Source organism: Ptiloglossa arizonensis, chromosome 3, assembly GCF_051014685.1.
Source record: "Ptiloglossa arizonensis isolate GNS036 chromosome 3, iyPtiAriz1_principal, whole genome shotgun sequence".
Classification (NCBI taxonomy): Eukaryota; Metazoa; Arthropoda; class Insecta; order Hymenoptera; family Colletidae; genus Ptiloglossa; species Ptiloglossa arizonensis.
Genome location: NC_135050.1, coordinates 19253664 through 19277309, shown reverse-complemented (window position 1 = coordinate 19277309; position 23646 = coordinate 19253664). Strand labels below are relative to the sequence as shown.

The window sequence follows — 23646 nt, the reverse complement described above, 5'->3', positions numbered from 1 at the left end:
AACACGAACGTCGATAAGAACCATGGTGTATCGATTCGTGGGTCGAAACCGACTCGGCGTAAACTTATTATCATTATCATTCCCTCCCTTAAATCGTGACGGTAGGGAAGAACATTTCGGATAAATGTTTCTTCCTTTTTAGATCGGATATCGGATCGGTTCCATTAAACAAACTTAAGGTCGGCTACCCTCTACCCCCTGGGGTAACCGTTTACAACGCCCCGAACGTAACATAATAGGTCTTCCAGAACCCTACCGATTCAAGAAAAAAAAACAATTTTGTCGCTGTCCCCGATCGTTTCCGAAAAAAATTTCTGACACTTTACACGGGCTACCCTGTACGCAAATGAAATATTCGAACTCGTCGAATCGACCAAAATATCTTTACGTTGATATTCGGATCGTCGGAGGGCCGATAACGTTTAGATTTTAATTTTACACCGATATCGATTTCGTCGGTCGTACAGAGTTTGTTCTTGGAATATTCACGAAGCACGTGTTTACTCGACGAGGTAACCCCGCAAACTTTTTTGTCGTACATATTTGAAAATCGTATCCACTCCGAGCGTCGCACGAAACGAAACAATTTCGAGGGTTTGCTTCGATCCCTCCGCACGAGACGCCTCGTCCCGAAAAAAAGGGCGGTCGTTCCGCGTCCCGAAAAAACGCACGGGGTGAAAACACTTTCGTACACTTGCTCGGGAGAAATCCATCCGCCGCGCGTACGATAAAAAGATCCCCCTATCCGTGACTTCCTCCGCTCGTTCGGTGCACGCTTCCTTTTCCTTCGTGTCGGCCACCGTTCGGCGATCCCCCCTTTCTTTTCCCGATTCCGTAAGAACGGAAGAACTCGAATCGGCGAGCGTGTGCCCTCCGATTGGCCGGGGCACTTTGCCGCTGTTCGCTCGAGGAGCGACCGAATCGAGTCGAGTCTGGCCGAATCGGCGGCAAAGGGGTGTACCAGCGCCGAAATATTTCTGAAAGAACGACGGCTGACTGGAAACGAGATCCGGAAAGTCCTTGGAAAGGGTACACCTCGACGCGGCGTCGAGGAAAAGTGAGAGACGCAAGACGAGGAACGATAAGATAGAGAGCGGGGGAACAGGGAGAGAGAAGGAGAGCCAGCGAGAAGTATTCAGGAAGGGGTATGAGAGTGAGGTATATACCGAAGAAACGGGTGGTCGTTCGGTCGTACGTGAAGGGTCGGCGTTAGGCAGTTGGAACGTGGAATAGCGAGGAAAAGGATAGATGGAGAGAGAAAAAGAAACGAAGCGCGGTAGGACGAGAGTAAGGGCAAAAGGACGACGAGGGGGAGGAGGCGCGAGTAGAGAGAGAGGGAGAGAGAGAGAGAGAGAGAGAGAGAGAGGGAGAGAGAGAGGGAGCGAGAGCCGGCCGAGGGGATGGTGTGCCTAGGGTCGCGCGAGAAGAGAACGGAGAGTGGGGAGATTCCCTAGCAGAAACCAGTCGAGTCCCGGCCTCAGGTCGCGACGGGTGTTCAGTTTACAGGCGAGCGCCGTACCGTGCGGTTGGCTTGCGTGTTGTTTCGGGTTTCGTTCGACGATCGTTGCCGAAGCCGGTGAAACTTCGTCGACTCGGTCCGACAGTGGACCGATCCGTGTTCAACGAGACCGTGTCAATTTCGAAAACGAGCGCCGACCACGGTTTCTCGTTGCGTAAAAATCGTTCGAACCGTGCGTTGCTCCGCGAACGAGAGCCGTCGATCGCGTGTGACGAGGTCGTGGCGCGTGTTCTAAGTGCGCGGCCAGCTCCAGCCATAAACAAACATAACCTGTGACAACGTACACGAAACCGCCGCGTCCGGACTCACTTGGCATCGGGCGCTGTTATAAACACGGCTCGCGCGGCATAAACAAACGAAGACCGCTGGGTTTCCATCCGAGGACGGCGGAGAACTTCGTCGTCGATTTCGTAGTGTAAACTACTGGGGAAACGTTTCCCGTGCTCTTATTCGCCGGTAACGGCCGTTGGCGGTGGTCGAATGGGTAAACGGTGAGAAAACTGGCACCGCGCTCGAGGGATTCCAACCCCGTGATTCCGAGTGAGTGAGAGTGACGGTTAGTGTGTAAACAGAGCGAAAAGTGATAAGAGGGAAGAGTTTTCCTTTTTTCTTTTCTTTTTTTTTTTTTATTTCTCTCGTAACGACGAAGATATCTCGGCAAGATATTTTTCTGCCACTTCTACTCCCCTGGTCGAGGAGCTCGCCGACTATTACGGACCGGCAGCAACTTCACGGCACTTCGTGCACCGAGTGGTGAGTGTTGTCTCTTTCTTTTTTCCACTCGTACCACCTCCTTCGTTCAACCGGGCTTCTTTACTCGCTTTTTGTGCGCGAGATCGCGAACCGGGCGCACTTGCGCCCAACTTCGGTCGGCCCCGCGACAGAGATAAGATCCTAGCTCGGTGGAGGAGTCGAAGAGATCTCACGGACCAGAGGGAATCTCTTTGACGACATCGACGTCGATCGGTCCCGTCCGCTTACGCCTCGAATGGGATGTTCTCTCGTCTAGGCGGAACGGAAGCCGCGCGATCGCGCCGGATAACCCACCGTATCTACTCGCGACTCCCTTTGCCCGAATACCGTGCCGTGTTTCTCGCTTCGCGAGAGACCACCGATCCTATCGGTCGTGATGCGAAAAAACGTTTACGCGCCAAAATAATCGGGAAAAGGACCACCGACCCGGCGTTGTTATCGTCGCGAGATCGAGCCAGAAAATGGACTCGATCGAGTAACGAGTTTTCCACGTATTCGGTTATCGCGTTTCATCGGATCCGAGCGTTTGCTCCTGAAAGGGGATCGTTACCGTTTATTACGAAAATGGACTGGACAGGAATTATTTGCTTCGGCCGTGGATAGAACCCGTTGCGCGTATACCATGGAATCGATCACTTATTTTCGTCGTATCGTTGCGCGACATTTTATCGGTTTACACGGTCAATATTTACTTTTACCGATATCTTTGGGACGGTCCTCTACTCTGCCTCGCAGGTAGACGCCATTTTCGCGTTTTCGGTTGATTAATCTCGGATCGATGAATCTCGGGAGAGATTAATCGGACGAGAAAAGACGACGAGAGAAAAATTGGTCGGAACGAGCGGCTCCGAAGACCGCAAAATATTTCCTAACTTCCGACGTTCCATTTCCATGGAAAAAATTCCCGATTGTTCCGACGTTGACTCGTTTCTGCGCGACCGTTCTATTTTTTTTTTCTTCTTGTTTTTTTCGGAGTTTTGCCGATGCTTCTGGAAATACAGTATTCACGAGTTGAACGCTTAATCTGCGTACGTCGCTTCCGGTTGCGTACGCAATATACCGTTGGGGATCGCTTACGATGTTGGACTCTCCCAATATTCTCCGGCTTTTTGCAATTCGAATTTTCACAATCAAGCGGCCGCTCCTGAGAAAAACTGGATGCCCGCGAATGTTTGTCTTGAAACCGTAGAAAATACTCGTCGTTCGCCCGACTGTGAAACACTGACCAGGACCGAACGAAATTTCGGAGCAATCCGGGTTAGAGAACTGTTTAAAAACACGATCCTCGTTGGCCCGGTTTCCCGACAAAATTTCCAACTGTATATTTCGAGATGCAGGGGTTGCGTTAAACGGAGAAACGAATATAAAACAACGGAAGAAGTATTACTCCACTCCACGGACACGTAGAGGTGAATTTTTTTTCACGTGGATTTATTCCCGGATCGATCGATTTTCGTTGTCCCGTACGTTGGATTTACCTGCGAGTAAGTACTTGCGAGTTACTCGGAACTTGGAGCGAAAAAGCTTATGATTCATTTGAAAGAAAACACAGAGGGTGTTCGTGCCTCGTAAACGACACCTCGAGTGACTCATTGGTTTGTTCGAACCGAGCTGACAAAGCCACCTCATTCGGATTGTATAATGTACTTCCTGGTATCGAGATTCTGGAAATTAGATAACGGGCATTGCGGCCCGTAAATACGATAACGATATTCATTTTCGAAAATAGAATATGCCGAACAAACGTATTGAGAACCTACGAGCGTCTTAGGGTTTTCAAATCGCCAGTGACAATTCTTCTTTTACCGATGTAAATTGTGTTCGTCGAATCCCGAAGCTCTGTATCCACGTTCCAACAATTACTCGAACAGTTTACACTTTTGGTTCGATGGTCGGTAATTCGATCGAATCTTTAATTTTTCACGTACGTACGTCGATACATTCTTTCATAGTTTTTCACAGGCATCGGAAAATTCTCGACCCAAGGGAGATTCATTTTCTTAACACGTTTCTAACCCTCGCGCGATTTAAAACGAAATTTATAAATTGGATAAAGTAGTGTTCGTACGGACGATAATTTCCTACCATCTGCTCGAAAATCGTTCCCCTCTCCTACGTTCGTGCTCCAAAATGTCCGCCCGCAAAGGGTTGAAAGTTTCGACAGCCATACGAGTGCGCGATAACCGTAGAAGCGAGACTGATCCAAGTCGGTGTTTCTTCACTTTGGAAGATTAATCCACAAAGTGCGATCTCGGATGCGAGCAACGGAAATAAACGAGAAACCGAAGTCTCCGATATATTTCAGTTGTATCGCTTTCGTTTCCACGAGCTCGATGTTCTCGTAAAACTTTTATCCGAAATGGAAGACAAATTTGTTACGTTCCATGCTTAATTCGATGCGTCGTGAAAATAAAATTCACTCGCGATACTCTTGAACGAGAATTGAGAAATTCGTTGCGATCGTTTCAAGTATCTCGAATTAAATACGAGGCAACGTTTCAAAGATGGATCGTTGCTTCGATTCCTTCCTCGGAACGGTACCTTTTAAAATCTTAAAAATGGCAGTTGGCGCAACATGCTCGTCCCAAGGTTAGCCGAACGCAGACGTCGAGTGACCCAATTTCATCGCGATCGGTCAAACGGTAGGTTCTTACGAAGCGCCCGGAGTATAATGGCCGTGTCCAGCGTGCAAGGCTCGGAATTTAAGAGCATTGTCGTGTAGCGCGGTCGAGTCGGAAATAAGAAAAGTTTGAACGAAACTGTTTGCACTGTACCCGTCGAGGAAAAGTCTCTTCCTCCCTGTCTTCGTCTTGCTCGTTCTCCACGCGTCGCGATATCAGAGATGCCTGTAAATCTCGAGGAAACCATCTTTCGGCGTATCTCTGCCGAAGGAGGCGAACGATCGCGATGCCGCGATAAAAAATATGGCGCGGAAATGATGAGAAATAAAAGCGCGGCGAAGGTTCGTTTTTATGTCGTAATCTTGATGTTACGCGATACACGCGGCGAGCCGTATAAAAGCGAGATATATTGCGTTACGAGGGAAATGAGAATTTTATTCGCCGCCGCCGCCGTCGTCGCCGCCGCCATGGTGCAAAAAAGAAAAAAAAGAAAAGAGACACGGACGAATCTCTAATGCGTCCGAAAACATTCGTTTCGCCTTTGAGAGATCGCGCTTTATCGCGACAGTCCGGAGCAACGGTCGGCCCCGTGCAGCGTTTCCTTTCCGATTGCGACGATTTAATTAATTTCGAGCTCGACCCTCGTCTTCGACGTTTACGCGCGGTCATGCGTACAGTCATCGATACCGAGAGATTATCGTCTCGCGCGATCCGCCTCGGCGTTAATTCTTCTTCGTTTCGGGGCGTCGTCGCGAGCAAACCCGCGCGCGAAAGCGGCGTCTGAATCCGACGCGTTGGCGCGCGAACGATCAACATCTCGGTGATTTCTCGCGGAACATCGATTTTTAACCAAACGACCATCGTAGCGCGAGGTTCGAGCGGTTCTGAGAGCAAGAATGATCGCGTAACGCAACGGTTTCGGAATGAAAATCGAACGCGAAGCGCGCGCTCGCGGTGCACGCGCGTACGCGAATATCGTAATGGTCCGTTTTGCCGATGCTAATAATTAACGAGCTATTCTAACGGTGGCCATTAACGCATCGACGACTACGGCCAAATAATTAATTGCTGGCCACGATTGTGTGTCTCTGAACGAATTAATTATACGATCGCGTGGCGCGTTGAATTCGAGTGCGCGACTTAATTTCGCGTTTCCGGGCGCGAGGACGGTTCGAAATTCAACCGCATTCCGATGGTCGTGATCTGAACAGCCGGTTCCGTTACAAATGGCTGGTTGCTCGGTACCCCGTGGATCCGCCGAGCCGAAAGTCCGTCATAAATCAGTCGCGAAACTCGGTATCTCGGAGGCGCGAGAAACGGGGTGGGAGAAGGAGAAGGAGGAGGAGGAGGAAACGGAGGAGGTTTGGCGCGAGAGGAGAAGGTGGACGAGCGAAAGTTGCCGGAACGTTTGCGTCTTGCGTAGTGTCGCGTCACGCTCGCGGGGCTCGCGAAGAAAAAGGTACCGGTCTTCTTCCCTGGTGTTTTTTTCGATAGGAAGAACGGTCCTGGTTGGGTCTGGTCGCACACGCTCGACATCGGCGCAACAACGGGACGGCGGCAGTTCGAAAGTTTCGGCTGCAAGGAAATTTCCATAAGTCGAGGGATGGCTTCTTCTCGGCAAAGTGAGAAAAGATTGTCGCGAGAGGCGAAACCGTTGCACGCGGGGTACACGGAGATGGTGGCCGCGGATACCACCGCACGCTGTGGCTATACATTACTCGCTTGTCCCGGGCCGCAGGATCTTTACCGGCCATCTCCTTTAAGTTCCTCGCGAGGCTCGTCGCGCCTCTTCGTCCCTACCACTTCCCATTCGTACAGCTTCGTTCCCGTCCGCTCCGCGTTCCTCTTCGTTCTCGCTCGTGGACGCGCGTGCTCATCGCTCTCTCGTCGCCGCACCGTTAGGAAATCACGCGAGGACGGCTCCTCTTGCACGCTTCGCGTGTCTCGCGCCGAGCTACCGACGGATGCGATCTCTCGTGTAATTCGGCAGCCTCCACCTCGAACGATCCGCTCTCGCGGATTTTTTCTTCGTCGCAGAGGTCGCCGCAGCCGCGTTTCGCTCGATGCGGGAATCGCGACTGGTAGACACCGATCCTGATCATTTTCAATTTGTCTCGTCACAGCGGGAGCGTTGCCGTTGGGCGTGGCGAGACGAACGAAACGGACGCTCGAATTCCAACCGTTTCAACGGGACGATCGAAAAATTGGAAAATTGTTCCGGTTTAACGAGCTATCTTGACTCTCTTAAATTTCTTTACATTCGATCGAACGAATATTTGTCCGCCAGAAGTGTGGAAAAAGATTGCTACGAAAACCATATGGAAACATTCGCGCGGAATCGAATTCATTCGAACAAGTCCGTTAACGTCTTTTACGAACGTATTAAAAACAAATATCGAGATCGGAGAACTCGTAAAGTGACGGAAGTGACGTTCGACTCAAAAGGAAGAGGGAAATTGTTTTCCTGCTGGCGAGGAGCGAAGAGGATGCGAAATAAAATTTCATATTCATGAATTTCGTATTATGTTTCCATAAATGTTTGCAGAGTATTTTCGGTACAAAGGTTACGCGTAATAAACGCGAAAGTAAATCGTTCTTTTTACATGGAAAAATAACGAATGGAACTTCGGAACTTTATCTTCCCGTTTTCTCTATAAACGTTGGAATAAAATTTCGCGAGTAAACGTTCCGATGATCTCGTTGCAGCGAACTTGCCCGTCTCTCCTCCGTCGGAACGTGAAACCAATCGTATCGTCGACCGCGAAAGTTTCGCGTTAACGAGGCGCTAAATTAAGTCGGGATTGGTTTCCGGTTGTCTCGCGTAACGGAAAAATTCCTACGTCCTACGATTGTTTTCACCGGTGGCGTTCGTTGTTGCGAGCATCTCGGGATTTTCGCTTCCTCCGGTAATTATCGCGTTCTCGCGCGGCCAAGCGGTGCTCGATAATGACGTTGAACGCGTACAACCGCGAGCGGAGTAGTCGAATCGTTGCGTCAAAGTCTAAATCGTAGAAGCAGATAAGGGGACGTTAAAGCTCGATATCGGTTGCGCGGAACCACCGCCGACCGGACAGTTCGTACACGCGAATTCTCGTTTTGCGATACGATCTCGTTTATTCCCGCGTAGATTACGCGCCCCCCGTATCGATCTAACTTATTTTATGTCGCTGATAAATTAAAGGCCCGGTGTGTTAACGCTCGCCGCGAGTCTTGGGTTTCTTCTCCGCGAGACCGAATCGCGGCCCGACCGGCGACTTTCGTGTTACACGGAAGTAAATACGTACTATGTCCGGTATGTATTTGTCCGCGATAAACCGACTCCGTTGCTCCGCTCCGGTGTATAACTTACAACGAAGAGCAACCTTCCTTCTATTTACGGACACGCGTGAAACAAAATATTCCGGCGAACCGTCCAGCTCGGGAACAAAGAGTTCCAGTTCCATTCCCGTGCTCTATCCGTATTAGCGACGTCGCGGGATATCGCTTTGTTATCTCCTTCCGTGACAACGCCGAAACGAAGTCAATATCGTAACGAGCGTAAGTATCGATCGTTCGAGATGGCTACGGATCGACTCGAAACGCGTACAAATAGTCCGGCCCGTGAAAAGTGCAAACTTTGCCATTAGCGGGCGGCAAAGTTTCGATGTCGTCGTTACCTTCTCGTGGAAATACACGCAACCCGGCGAGTATCGTCAAATTCTGTATTTACGTACAAAGTGCACCGCGCGAGTTATTCCATGGGGCGTAATTGGAAGAATTCGAAGAGACAGCCGTAAAAATTGTGAAAGGAGAGCTTTCAAGGGCCGTGGGCGACGGTCGTGAAAAATATTCGACGATAGGCCGTGCCCGTTTAGAATCGAATTCGTAGATCGGGGTGTCCCGTCGCGAGAGCAACATATGTTAATTGTATGGCGCGAGCTCCTCTTCCCTTTCTCATCCGACACGCACGTCGAACTCCCTTTCTCTTGGTTAAGCGAATCACGCGTTTTATCCGTGTTTCCGTTCGTAGGTGCCGCTTGCACGCGTTTACAACGTTCACCGTATTACCATACTTGGCGTTGCCGCGATGCGTGCCAAGTAACCAACGCGTGTCAGTGCGCGAAGAGTATTAACGCGCGCCGTTGATCGCTACTCGTTCGTTCGTTCAACAGATGTTTCGTTCTCTTCGTTTATCCCGCGAGGGCGCGACGTTGATTTTTGCTCGCAGATTTAGGTCAAAATGTGAAGCAACACCGGCACCGTGATTAACGCGTGCGTTAATATAATCAGCCGACAGAGCTCGCTAATTCCAACGAGCGAAGTCTGGCCCGCTAGCCTGGAATCGACAGCTCGCCGCGCGGTACACCCGCTTTCCCAATTATCCTAATCCAAAGTTAACTTTGCGTCGGTATTCTCGTTAAGTACACGGCCGCGTTAAAGCGATTACCTATTCCTCCGTGCTATCGAAACGTATCGAAACTTTTCGCGTTCGTCCGCTTCTTACCATCTTCCTTCCTCTTAACCCGATTATTATTTCATAAGTGTACACGTTTCCTTACTTTTCCACGTTTCCTTCCTTTTCCCGCTTTTTAAATTTCGTTGGCTCCGGATCGAACCTCGTTTCTACGAGGACGTATTATCATCGAGATTATCGAGCATTCGTCGATCTTTGCACAAATACGGATATTTTATTATCGCGTATTTTCGTTTTATTGGCGATTGTGCTCTTTCGTATTTAAAAGGGCATCGCTCGGGCACGGTACGAGATAAAACACGTACATGGTAAGTATTCTTTGGAAAAGTACTCGACGAGAGTGCTGTTTATAGACACGTAACGTTGCATCGATAGTTTTTACCGCTCCTGAGACGGTTAACTATTTAAAGCGATGCAGTGTTCGAACCCAAATACGATTGCAAGTTTCGTCGTAATGGTTAATTAAAATTCAGGAATAGTATTTTCGGTAAAACGTTCACCTATGGACGAAAGAAGGTCGGTTTATTCGGAAAATGAAACCGGTGCTCCGGTTTGCTTCCCTCTATGTATTATGAAGCACACGGAGGCTAATAATAAGTTAACATCCACCGTGTTATTTTCTCGCGTTTATTCCAAAAATTGCCTTCGTCCGTGACAGATTTGTTCCGAGGCTTTTCAGTATTTTTATCTCTTTGTCATTGCCAAGTTGACGCGTGTCCTTGATTTTTCGTTCCCCTTATTTTTCCAACATCTGCTGCCCTTCGTCCTCGTCGATACAAATTGTAGCCCACAGGTATTCGTGCGAGACATCGATAAATACGAACGAACTTTGAAAACGTACGCTTGAAAATTTACAGATCGGAAATATTTCATTTTGCGAGTTGATCTCGCAGATCGTACTTTTCCTTTCTTCTTAAAAATGAATCCCAAATACGATTCGATCCGCGACTGGTCGATACATCGTTTTCGGGAAAATAATCGAACCATTATCGAATCGCTTCTGCCTCGATTAACTGTATATCATAATATTACAGTTATACACGTTTATCTAATTTCGTGCTCTAAATTACAAACCACATAACGTGTTTGATACCAGAAATGTTCGCGAGCAAAACAGAATCAATGAAACCAAATTGGCTGTTCCAATCTACGGCCAATTTATAATCCACGTATACCTACAAACATCGCTGCGATGCTATTGAAATGGTAAATTTTCCAAGTTGTTTTTTTCCCGTTCCCTTCGCCGAGCTTCGACTCCAAAAACTGATGGCCAAACATTACCAGCGCTGGCAATGATCAAAGTATCTCGTATCGAGTAAATTAATCGAACATTCGAAACGAAAGGTAATACGTACCGTACACCTAATATTATAGATTTTCATTCGACGCGTGGCCCTCCAATCGTCATTACCAACGGATACATTTCGGTACGCTCCTGTCCGTGCAAAATCCGAATCGAACGCCGAAAGAAATTCGCGAAAGTACGATTGCAAGTTTCGTCGTACTCCAAAAATCGTAAATTTTCACTCGGTGTGCGCACCTTTCGAAATATTCCGATACGCTCTCCAACGCGATTCGAAATACGAGTCGATCGTCGCTTAAAATTTACAAACTCGTAACTTCACCGGTTATTGCTCTCACGTTCCGGAAATACGTCGAAACGAAGAAATTCCAAGGTGGAGTATCGAAACGGTTCGATCGCCGGCGACGCGTACCGGTTCGCTCGAGGAAGAATGCTCGGCCGTCTCGCGAAGAACGCAACACGCCCACGTCGCGTAGGGCTTATCGCGTCCCCCGTGGCGCGTGTTAATTGCCTTTAAATTCCACTGGTGGGCCGAAATAGGTATCGGGTGTAACGACAGTCGGAAAGAATGCTAATGGAGAGAAAACGAAGTTCCCGGGGGCACGGTCATCGTCCCGATCTGTAATTTCGTCGTGGAAATGCCAAAGACGCGGCGTTGGCGGAGGGTCGAGGCGGAGAGCGCCACGGCGGGACCAAGGCGCGCTTACAAATTACGACGTAGTCGGGTCGCGAGCGGTCGCGATGGACAGAACCCGGTAATTTGGGAAGGGCGACGAGATTAAGCTGCGCCCCGAAAACCATGATTTCGTCACGACGGAGGTGCGTATTATCCGCGTACACCGGGAGGGGAGTAGGAACAGCGCGACGACCAAGAGAGAGCCAACGCCTTTGACTTGCTAATTTCCCGTCGGTCCCCGTCGTTCGTTCGATGTTTTCGCTGCTCGGGGCCCAATTACGCCGCTCGCGCGATTCGCTCGCGTTCCCCGTGTACCGCCTCCCGTCGTTCCCGAGGCTTTTCCGAGAGGAACGGCCGGGAGCACGGACATCGTTTTTTCCCTCTTATCGGGTTCCACGAACCATGGGCTGTTCCGTGTTTCGGTGAAGCCGCTGGATTTTTACCCCGCTTCGAAGAACCGCGAAACGAACGAGCGTCGTTTCTTCGAAAGGTGGGCGAATCTCGAGTTTCGATTCCCCGTTCACCCTTTCGGTGTAAACTACACGGATTCGTCTTGCCGAGGACGGAATATTTTTTTCTCCAGCGTGAACTTTACGTTCGCGATTCATTCGCCGTAATTCAAAGAATACGAGCAAGTTATTTTCGAACGTTGGTATTTGCACGGTATTTACACCGATAGCTTTCTCTAAACGTATCCGAGCGTCCGTGGAACTCGAAAGGTCAATTTTAAGACCGTCGAGGGATCGATGCCAAACGAATCGAGAAACGACGGGGGCATCTTCGGTTCCGGTTTCCAGAAACCCGGGGATTCGTAACGCGATAATTAATCGTCCGATCGCGTTTCGGCGCCGAGATACCTCCACCGCGGTACCCTTTGACTTGCTAATTCGAAATTGAAATTGCACGGACGGACACCGGGCGAAAAAAGGAGCGTGTTGGCTTTTGTTCGTAGAAATTTCAACGGCGGGAAACGTATTGTCTGGCCCGTTTCGTCACGCTTCGTCGGTGTCCATCGATTCGCGCTTTTGTCGCGCGACCGAAACCTCGCGGTATGAACTAAAATGATTAATTGAATATTGGTATATCGCGGCGCGAGGGAGCAATCGATCCCGGGCGTCGATGTAACACCCCCATTTTTCGGTCGGACAAGTGGACGAACCGGGTGGGTGAAAAAGGGTGGGTTGGACGGTCTCGCGGGGCATCGAGCCCCGTTATCCGTGACAGAGGACGCGTTTGGGCTCGTTGGTTAAGGAGCGGGCCGTGTATTCGCGTACAATGGACCGTGTACGTTCCAGTTCTCGAAGGATTAAACTTTTTCGAGAGGATCCTCGGGATACTCGACGTACTTTCTTCGCTGCGCGCGAGCAATCTTGCCAACTTCTGCGAGCGGAACACCGACCCTGTGATGCGATACAACGCGTTACTTTCGCGCCGACGCGGCGGCACCTCGGAGCGAGCGAAAATTAAATCGATCGATCGTTCCAACGAATAAAAAACGAAAGGGAACGATTTCGAGGACCATTTTACCCGACGACGCGACCGTGTAAGCTCGAAAAGAATTCAAGCGCGTAAAATTTATAGAATTTCAGAATCGCGATCGCGCCACCGATGAATCACGAGTTTTGTACGAAAGAGTTTTTTTTCGAGAATGAATTCGTACTTCGAGCAGATTACCGAACGAATATCTTGCCGCGGACGGTGGATAGAGTCCAGTTTTCCACGATTTGAATGGAACCTTTAGCAACGCGTTTCGCGGGAACGAATGCGCTTCCACGTTGCGCTTCCACGTTCGCTTTTCGCGTCGAGGGGACGTTATGCACGCGCGGCAAATGTTTATTCACGAGAAGCCGAAAAAGTCGGTGGCATAAGTTGTCGCGCGTTGGAATTTTTGTTCCGGAAATAAACGTTTTATCAAACCGACTGGATACTCCGACGAGGACTCTTTTATTTTTTTTTTCTTTCTTCTTTCTCCCCCCGGTTTCGAGCCGGCATAAAAGCCCGGAGTGTCCCGGGCGTGTAAACTATAAAGCTAACAGATCGACCGTGTCATCTGCGCCGGATGACAAATACCACCGCGAAGAAATGGACGAGTGGCTCCATATATCAGTTAGATAATTATATTATGCCTGCTTCTGGTGCGTATTTATAGTCGTTCTCGTTGGTCGTCGCACGCAGGACACCGAACGCTGTGTCACCCTATCTGCTCTCATCCGGCTCCTCGTGGTACCTAGGGAGAGATAACGGCGACGGCCCGCGCCGCGAAGGGGTAAAATATTAAATTGTCCGTCATTTGTACCCTTCGTTCGTCCGGCCATTGCCAGGAAACGCAGATGCTTTCGTGAAGATAGTATTTGGTTTTTTTTCTTTTTTTTTTTTTAACCCCTCCTCTCTCCGTCGAAGCGCGTTCCACTTTTATCTCGCTCGTCTATCGCCGGGGGTGGTTGAACAATTAACCGCATTTATTACCGTGATTCGCGTTTAACTCGGACGATTTTTCACTTTCCGAGGCACCGAATAGTTTAAAATCCAGACCGACCGGGGTTTCTTCGATGTTGAATGGTAACCATCGCGCGAGCGAGCGAACGAGCGAGCGAACGAGCGACGTTATTGCGGTCGTGGGCGAGTTAAACCGGAGGCGATGTTAATTCGAGTCCTTTGTCTTTGCGCGAGCTATCGCGCGCCGACCAAAGACATCGTTCTTACGCAAGTTCCAACCCTCCTGTCCCCCTTCTCGCTCGTCGTGAAAATATTTTTATCGAACCGGAGTAAACTACCGGCGGGAACGCTTCGAAATCTTTAGAATTCGTAAACACGGCCGCGATACAATATTTCCTCGTTTTCATTGTACACACGTTACCGTATTATTTTCAATACGTGACACGGTAATGGCGTATTGCCATTATCTCGACGTTTCACCAACAATAAGCAATTTACCCCTTTTACGTCGTTATTCCGTAGCCCGTTCAAGGAGGTCCGCATTATACGGTCATTCTATACGAGTCGAATAAAGCGCGCTGTTTGTTATTCCACGGTGAAGGGGGCCACTGTGCAACCCGTTCGTTCTCGAGAACGCATTTACGCGATTCGTAATCGCGCGCGGGCTGCATTCCCATGAGTGTGTACTAATTCGTAAATTGTCGCGGTCGTCCGAGAGCCACGTCGCGTACAAGTCGTTGTACTCTTCTCGACGGGACGTTTCGATCCTCTCGATGAAGGAGGCGGAGGTCAGAGTCGAGTGTTTCGTGGCTTGCGTAACACCGAATTGTCGGGCTGCGCGGGCATACATCGATCGCGCGCGCGCATTTTCCGTCGTCCTTCGCGGAAAACTTGCCTCGTCTTCCGAGGGCAGCTTAACGAGGAAACTTTGAGGTAAAATCGCGCGGGTATTGCTCTTTCAGCATCCCGCTCGACGACGAAAATGCACGACACCGGTTAAGCGTATTCGGAAAGAACGTGAACGGGAACCGTTAACCGTCCGCGACTCTAATTATTTTCGGCCCGTAATGGAACACGAACGAGTATCGATTATAACGATTTTGAAAGGTATGGATATCGGTGCGTGAATAGTTGCAATGACGCGTGTTCGTAGAAAGATTAAATCTGACTTTGAAAGTGTAAATGTACCAGAGTTTAGAATCGTGTCAAATTAGGAGGAAAAGGGGAACGGTTGTTAAATCGTGAAAGTCGTCGACGGATCCTTTTTCAAGAAAGGTCTTCTTTCCGAGGATATTTTTTGGAAACGGTCGTCGATACAAAAGTTTACTATCATTTCGCTAATAGCCGTTTCGATCGCCGGTGGAGCGATCGGGTCGAAGAATCCTGTTTTCCGCGCGCGATTAAGAACTCGCGGCGCCGCTAATCCGTTCGCGCTGCGAATAGATTTTTAATTGCAATTAGCGCTCGCAGGGCCGGTTCAACGACGCAATTATTTCGTTATTAGTGTCGTTATAAACGAATTAATAATTAAATCACAATCAGCGACACCGGGCGCGAGCGCGATCCCGCGGTTGAAAGCGCTTCCTCGGAATCGTTCGCGTAATGCACGCGTTCGTTTCGGTATTTCGGTCATTACTTTTTAATTATCTCGATCGCGTAGCCGCGCACAAATAACACGTAGCCGTGCAAGTCGAGAGGGAACACGCGCGCGCCGACAGGATACAAGCGGAAGAGAAACAGAAACCGAGAGAGGGAGAGCGAAAAAGAGAGCGAGAGACAGAGAGAAAGAGAGAGAGAGAGAGAGAAGGGAAACAGCAGGGGAGCATAGAGCGGGGCGCAAGTTGAGTAAATAAATTTGTCGAACTCTCGTCGCGCGGTGCTCGTTATGGAAAGCATTCGAAGTATGCGGTTCAATGAGGCGAAAGGGGTGAGCGGATAAACGTATAACGCTTCGCGACGACCTGTATCCACGTGTGAACGTGGTTATAATCGCGGCAGAAACGAGTGCCGCGTGCTTTTTCCACCGTTTTCTCTCTCCCTCTGTCTTCGTACAGGGCACAAATTATCCGCTTTTAAATCGCGCGATTTTAACGAAGCCTTTCCTTTTTCTGTTCAACGATACAGGACGGCGCACGGTTCCTGACGCGACGGAATGTTTACCCGCGCGGTGCGTCGACGTTTAAAGAGCGCACTTTGCGTCACGGAAACGTGTACATTTGCCTTCTTTTCTCTCATCCGTACGAATGTTGTCTTAATCGAAAGCCGGAGCGACTCGTTTCTTTCTGTTTTCACGCTCGTCTTTTACGCGCGATCGCTCGTAACGAGCGTCGGTGGTGATTCTCGCTCGGCCGAGGGAAAATAAAAAGGAAACGAGAGAAACTTACATTTTAAATAGTCGAATAATATTTGCTCGCGCGAAGCTTCGCTTTCGAGAGAAAATCGTTTTAAAAATATCTCGGAAGTAACGCACCCGTTTTCACGAGCGAAATGTATCATTTTGCCGGCGAGCGTTGTTCGGAAACCGGAGCACCCCTTTGAACCATTTTTTTACTCGGCGAATCGACCGTAATAACGAGAAACCGCGATCTTCGAACGTGCTCTGTTTGTTCGGCAAGGAACAAATACCCGTTGCGTTCCACTTATCCGTGTAACGTTCTTTCGTTATCGACAACGACCGTCGATTTCGATCGTTTTTTCCTATACACACCTTGGGGACTGCTCGAAGATCAACCGCGGTAGAAATTCGAGAATCGATACATTCTTGACACGAGACTCCCCGCGATAAACGATTATTCGTCGTTTGCCTCTTCGCGAGGAATCGTCCGATTATCTTACCATTTCACCACCTGTTACGGACGAAGCCGTTAGAAATTTATATCGCAGGAGCGTTTCAATACACCGTGGTTCCAGTCTCGCTCGTCGCGCTCGAAATAATTCCAATTCCAACGTCGGGCGTAGACTTCTCGACTCGACTCGCGTGGACAATTAAGATCCCAGGGTGGGCCGGGAGCGATATTCGCCCGGACGTTTCTTCGAGATAAATCTCCCCTTTAATCCGAATACGACGCTTCGGCGCGTTCTCGTTCGCTTCCTCTCGGCGCGGATATCCCGCCGCGGTTGATGAATATTACAGGCGCTGGAGGGAAGAGAGCCGTCGTCTAATGAGTAGATCGTGCGGCAAACCGTCAACCCGGGGCACGTATGAAAGGATTCCGGGTTCTTCGGCGCGGTGCACACGGTCAGGGGTCGCCGTGAACGTGTGCGTCGGCTCGCGCGAACGTCTTCGAAAGCTCGTTACACGAGACGTTTCGTCAACGGTTATTTCCGCGGACGTTCTACCGGTGAATTTGTCGCATCCGTGCGATTATTATCCTACGTTGAAACAATTTCCAACGTTGACGTCGATCGAGATCGGGGTCAACGATCTCTTTAACCGCGTGGAAAAATACGAAACCTCTTCGAGAAGAATCGATTCGTTTCGATATCTCCGAAAGGGAGTCGTCCGCGCGGTTAAAAAACCTCTCAGAGCTCTAAATAATTTCCTTCGTTGTGGTCGATTCGCGATCGTTGATCGTGCGGATGGAAAAATAATAATTATTCGAAAGCGAGAGGGAATCGATCGTTTTCGATGCACTCGGGAACGAGGATACTCGTTTAACGAGTTCACCGCGCGGCTAAAATCCCCGAGGTCTCCGGGTACACGAGTGGAAAAGATCCCGGGGATTCGCGCGTTTGTCTGTGCACGCGCGTGTGAAATCTCCGCTTGTTAGCGGGACCGTTTCGGCGACGGTAGCTAGCCACGGATGTCGGGTTAACGCGAACTTAGCCGGATCAGAGGCGGCATCCAAACTCGAAGCGACATCGAGAGAACGGGCTCTCGAACGGTTCGACGCGTCTTCTGGTCGGAAGAGAGCGGGGCGAACGACGGTCGAAGAGCAGCCGGTGGGAATTTATCGCTCGTCTAGCCAGGAGGACGACAATTAGCCCGGAGCACCCTTGGAACAGTGAGCGTCGTTTTAACGAGACCGTGCCGTTTACGAGACGAGTTTTGGAGTCGGTCGGGTCTCGTGCTTCCCGAAGGAATTAATTAGACAAGGCTCGCCCGCTTCGGGCGTCGTTCGTTTCCTTCGGCTCGATTTCTCCGGGTTCCGCGACCACCGCTCGACTTTTCCGAACGACCACCGAACGGGGACCGTGGTGTCCTCCGGCTTCAGCTTCGCGAAAGAACCACCGCGGTTTGCCCGTCGGCTCGCGAGACCCCCTCGTTCGCTTTTCAAACTCGCGTCGCTCTCGCCCGCTCGAGTTAAATTGTGACCTGTTTTTCACCCCGGTTTCTCCTTTTTTCGTTCTCCATTTCCGGACGCGCGGGCTTAATTCGCTCTAAAATTGGAGCCGAGACCCCGGGGACTGGCGACCCGAAGGAAAATAGAAAAACGATATACCGAAACGTTGCGCAAAAGAAAAAGGAAAGGGACCCGCGAGCCGCGGCATCGCGGCACCGCGCGGACGACTTTCGTCGAGAGCTTCCCCGTGAATTAAGCCCCGGTGTATTTTTAAGTTTCTGGACCTTCGTGAAAATCGAGTTCTCAACGGCTCTTAGGAGCAACGGTGCTACCGAGGTAAACGACGAGTAAACGCCCCGGCCATCGAAGCTCTCCGTACGATGGTGGTCTTCCTTTTAACGGACCGCCTTTCGCGTCGAACGCGTTTCGACTCGGTATCCGTTCGAATCGGTACACGCTCAGTTCCGCGCGGAACAATGTAACGAGATAGCTCCGACGTACACGCGTCTGTTCGCCTCTCGGTAGCCGCGATATACGACTCCGATCGTAATACGTTACCGGCCCGCTCGAACGCTCCGTCTAACTTCGAGCTCCGGAAATGAATCAGGTTTTTTACCACGTTGCCAACTTTTCAAATTTTTCCACTTCGAAACTTTCTAAAAATATAAAAAAAAACAAGAACGAACGATTCTTCTTCCCTCTGGGCGGAACCGGTGTTGAATCGCACCGCGCGAAACGAAGATTTTCAAAGTACGAATCGCGAACCAATTTCGAACGGTTCGCTCGTCGCGTTAAATATTAAAAAGCCGAGAGAACTTAAACGTAATTAGCGAAGAGCTTTACATTGTATCCGATTAATAACCGCCCGTATTAACCGAGTGTATTCGATGAACAATTTTTAAGTAGTAAAACGATATTTTTTGTCGAACCTCTCCTTCCTTTTAAAATATGCATCACGAGCGAATGGATCGCGGAAAATGACCGTTTCTAAAAGCGGCGCGGAGAGTTCGAGTTTGCAAATTTCATAACATTGGAAATTTTTCAAATTTCGCGAAAATCCTTTGAGCCCGTGATATTTTTCAAACGCCCCCCGTAATATGTAAAACAAATGGATTTTTGTTACTCCAAAAATATAGCACGATGTGCATCCTCTCTGCAGCTCGATCGTACGTTATTAAATCGCACGGGATTTCGGCTCGTAGTTGCGAGTTTTTCGAATTTCCCTCTGGCGCGATACTTTTCAGATTAGCGACCGCGGGAGAACGTTGAGAAAATCCAAGTATCCGCAGCTCTTAGAACTCGACGTACTACGTTAGAGCACGCGGAGAGTCGAGCGTTCCGTAACGCGGTGAATCTTTCGAATTTCGCGAAAATCCTTTGAGCGCGATAATGTCGAAACGCGTCCCGGGAAAATTGGAAAGAAAAAGGATTTCGAAAGGACAAACCACAATCGTTGCGCATCGGACCACGCGAACAGTTCGATTCGAAATTCAGCGAACGATAACAATGGTAATTTTTGAAATTCCACCGTGATCCTTTCGGCGTTGTATTTTCGGGACTCGAAAAGTCAAGGAAACGGGAAAAGAGAAAACTCGCGGCGCTTTTATCTCCGAACTGGGCAGACTCCTTAACGAGGCCGAGCATCGACCGATCCTGCCTCTCTTCCGCAACTATGCCATTGACTCGCTCAGAAAGCAAACGTACAGATTGCTTTTCATCGGCCCCCTTTCGCTTTCTACTCGCGTGTAGCGGTCCCGTGCACGGCCTCTGGTCGCGCGAACTTTATTTCTTCCGTTTCTTCTATCATCGCGTCCTCCGTTGCTTCTCGTTCGTTCGCTCGACGTTTCTTCTCGTTCCGTGACATTAAACCCCTACTCCCGCGCGTTCTTCGTCCCTCGAATAAATCAACGTTCATTTTCTCGCTTTTTCCACGATTCGCGGGCGTGCTCTCGTTCCTCGCGGCCTCCCGAGGCGGCGAAACGATCGGAATCGCGACGATCGCGATCGAAGGGAACTTCGTCACGGGCACCGAGCCGATTCGTTTCGTCGGTTTCGAGTAACGCGATTTTCTCGCCGCTAAACGCCGCGAGACCGATACTACGGTCATGCTCGCGCCGGTTCCGACACCGTGTACGCGAAATATCGAAATATCGCTCGTATCTGAACGAGAACGCGCCCAAAATTCCTACTCGGACGGAACTCTCGTACAACGAACAAAAGAGGAGCAATCGATCAACGGGTACTCGTTGAATAAAAATTAACCCGTCCGGTTTGAACGTTTCCCGATGAAGAGTTCACCGATTCGATCGTACGAACGTTTGTTTTGGTATTCGTCTTTTTTTTTTCGTGGAAGAAGTTTCACGAGCGGTACAATTTGCGAGCAACGAGAGGATTGCAAGAAAAAATTGTTAAAACGAGCGCGTAACGCGGTAAAAGATACCAAAATAAGTATTCTTTTTCTCTTTCGTTCTGTACGTACGAGCGCTTAATCTATGTTACATTTTGTAGGTAGAAATTTTCACGCGGACGCGTCCGTGGCGCGTCGAAGCGATTTTTTTCACGCGCGCAATTGTCTGCTGGCCGACTCCGGCGTTGGAGCCGCTTTGGCGGGCAAGCGAGATCGAAACCGATTGCAGGTGAAAGGGAGTGTCGCTGACAATCGAGCGATTCGATCGCCGAAGCGATCTTGGAGCGTTGATTCAGGTTATGTGAGAAATTCCTGGAAATACCTCGATGGCGAACGTTGCCCCGTGGGCGGTGACTGTTCTCGTTTAGAAAAATGAACAGTGGGAAGGTGTAATTTTCTCACGTTCCTGATCGGTACTACGCCGGTGATATTTGTAAAACGTAACTGTTCGATCGATCGATCCGATTCTAGTCATTATACAATATCGAGCAAATATATCGGGGCTTTAATAAACACGATAAAAGCGTTAAATCGAGCGTTCGTTCCGTTGTTCCGAAACGGTTGAGGTTTCTCGTCGAGAGTGCTGATGTACGGTCTATTTTTTACGAACTTTCAAAAATATCGCCGACCGAAAACAATCTACGACCCTAAAACGATCCGGTCTCTATCGAGGAACGTACAACGTTCTCCTCCCGCCTTTTTTTTCGCACGCTCGACCGATATATTCCAGATCCTCGAGTCACGGGAAACACTCCGCGTGGATAATTTTTGTTGCTCGATGCGGAGCAGATACGCCTGAGAAAACAGTTACGAGCGCGCAAAAGGAGAGTTACCGTGTCTGTTTTACAAAGTGTAATATAATTCACGGGGATGCCGCGTCGGGCAGTGCCTCGGGTACCGCGAACTGGAGCTTTTCGTACGAGGATCTGTTTTCCATGAAAACAAGTGCGCGGTGCACGCGCGTTCAAAGTACCAAGTGTTTGTCCGGGTGGTGTCAAGACGTTCCGTTCCGCGAATCTATTTCCAAGCAACGTTACGTTCCCTTCGTGCGGTATAATCGCGCTATAAATATTCATCGAATACGACAAAGTCTGGGCGGGAGGCCGGCCAGGGAAGCAACGAACGCGCGAGCATCGCCGCGCGGGAAACAAGAATTCCCAGCGAATCGAGAGGCTTCTCGCCTCGATTCACGGCTTCCGACGTCACCGAGAAGAAGGATATCTCGAATAGTCGGTCGACCGCGTGGCTTTTGGTATTCCTGTGGGTCGGTCCTCGTCCTGCGGTACCCGATCGAGAGGCGCGCTGCTCGCGCGGAACAGCGGCTCCGTTCGCGCCGATCTCGGATACCGTAAATACGTGGCCACGGTCGTGAGAGTGGGGGCTTCGAGATCGGGACGAGGAGAGGGGTACGGAGATCCACTCCCACGTGCTATTGCCGCTGACTAGCAGCGATCTCGCGGCGTGGGCAGATGCCAACGCGCGCGACAACGGTTACGACGACGCGCGAGACGAAGGAGACGCCGCGGACCGAGCGACGGAAGAACAAGAAGAACAGGACGACGAACACGACGAGGACGATACGCGTAGACGGTGACGCAAGACGGGGTCGACTCGACGCGCTTGCCGGACGAGCTTGTCTACATAAACGTCGCTCGTTTCTTCTTTCGCGGCCTCGTATACGTGTCCCCGATTTTCCGAGCAGCTTCCGAGAGAGGACGCGCGCGAGCTCGGTGTCGCGTCGGTCACAGGGACGTGTAACCGAGGGCGGTGCGGTGTATAGGTCTCTCCGTGGCGTGATGCGTGTGGCCCCCGCCACTATTCGCGTCTGGAATTCGAATCCAGCCGCGCAGCTGTCCGAATGTCTTTCCCGAATGCGGCGAACGGGAACGAGCCTGGTTAGAGAGCTGTCTGGAGCGGTGTCTTTTTTCTTCTTCTCTTCTCTTTTTTCTCCTTCTTCTCCAAACGTGTCCATTCGCCGCTGGAGAAGGAAAGGCGGGACACCGAGAACGTCGCGACAAATTTCTCGCGTTTCTTCGCTCGTTCTCCCCGAGTATCTCGCGAGTCTCGAACCGAGTCGTACACCGCGTCGAACGAGATTATTCCGTGCGACGCGATTCGATCGAGACGTTGAGTTTCTTCGGGCTCCTGCGTCATCGTCTCCGGAGACGCGCGCGACGCGGAACGAACTCGCGAGCTGGAACTCGTACGAGCTTTCGAAAGACGTACAAGTGCGAAACGCGTCGACCGAAACTAGTCCCCGTGGGACTCGTACCCGATAACAACGATACGGTTCCCCGATAGCGGCCGATCGTCGTTCAATCGTACACGACCGCATTGTTTACCCGGATGGAGCGCGGTGGCCTATTCGTTTCTTTTCGAGGTTCGATCGGGCGTTTCTCGCGCGGTTTTCCATTTCCTCGACGAATCGTGGCTCCGGTACGCGCGACACGTCCTCGAGACGCGTTCCCGTGGAATACGTGCGACCCGTTAGTGCCGCGCGACGAATCGGACGCGAGGGTTACAGCTGCTCGACGATCCTTCTTCGTCGCGCTGTTGGATGCCACTCGGAGGTTTTCGAACCGGTGGAAAACGTCCCGAGCGACGGCAGATGCAGTTCCGACGATTCTTATTTCGACGCGCGACACGTGCCTTTTCGTTCCACCGAACGGAACGAATTTCCTCGGTGACGCTCCTCCAACATTCTAGCGAAAAATCTGCAGAGATTATCGGGGATACCGGTAGCTCGTTAATATCTACTTTGGCCCCTAACGGGCCGGGTACTCGTTCGACGTTCCATTCTCCTCGAACGAAAACGGGCCACGTTTTTCTTTTTTTAGTATCGAAACGCGCGCAATCGTGGTAATTTACCATCGATAAAAGCGACCGTGGATGCACACGGGGCGATTCGTTATCCACGAAACGATTCATAATACGTGTCGTTTCGTAACAAAGAGGCGAAGTAATTAAGAAATGGTAATGATGCCGCGACGGTCCGAAAGACCGTTGATGAATAGAGCCGACTGCTGGAACCGTTTCCGAGACGGCTTTCGATGTCAATAGGTTAAACAGGTTTCTCGCAGCGTTCCGTCTCATCCCTTGTACGGTTTCGATCCTGGAAACATTATCCAAGAAGGACGATGCCCCGCGTGGAGGGCGTATCGTTGCGGCTCGATTTTCCTTTCAAAATTCCAGACG

At 50.3% G+C, this 23646-nt stretch overlaps 1 protein-coding gene across 2 annotated transcripts in view; it reads left to right on the top strand.

The window, feature by feature from the left end:
• Positions 1-23646, top strand: part of Olf413 (DBH like monooxygenase olf413) — a 438131-nt gene that overhangs the window by 173489 nt on the left and 240996 nt on the right. The window contains exon 1 of one of the 2 annotated variants that reach the window (XM_076306578.1): positions 1506-2272. The exons of the other annotated variant lie outside the window; for it this stretch is intronic. The gene's annotated coding sequence lies outside the window, so the exon portion shown is untranslated. Of the gene's footprint in view, positions 1-1505; positions 2273-23646 lie in introns of those variants that run through there. 2 annotated transcript variants of the gene reach the window in all.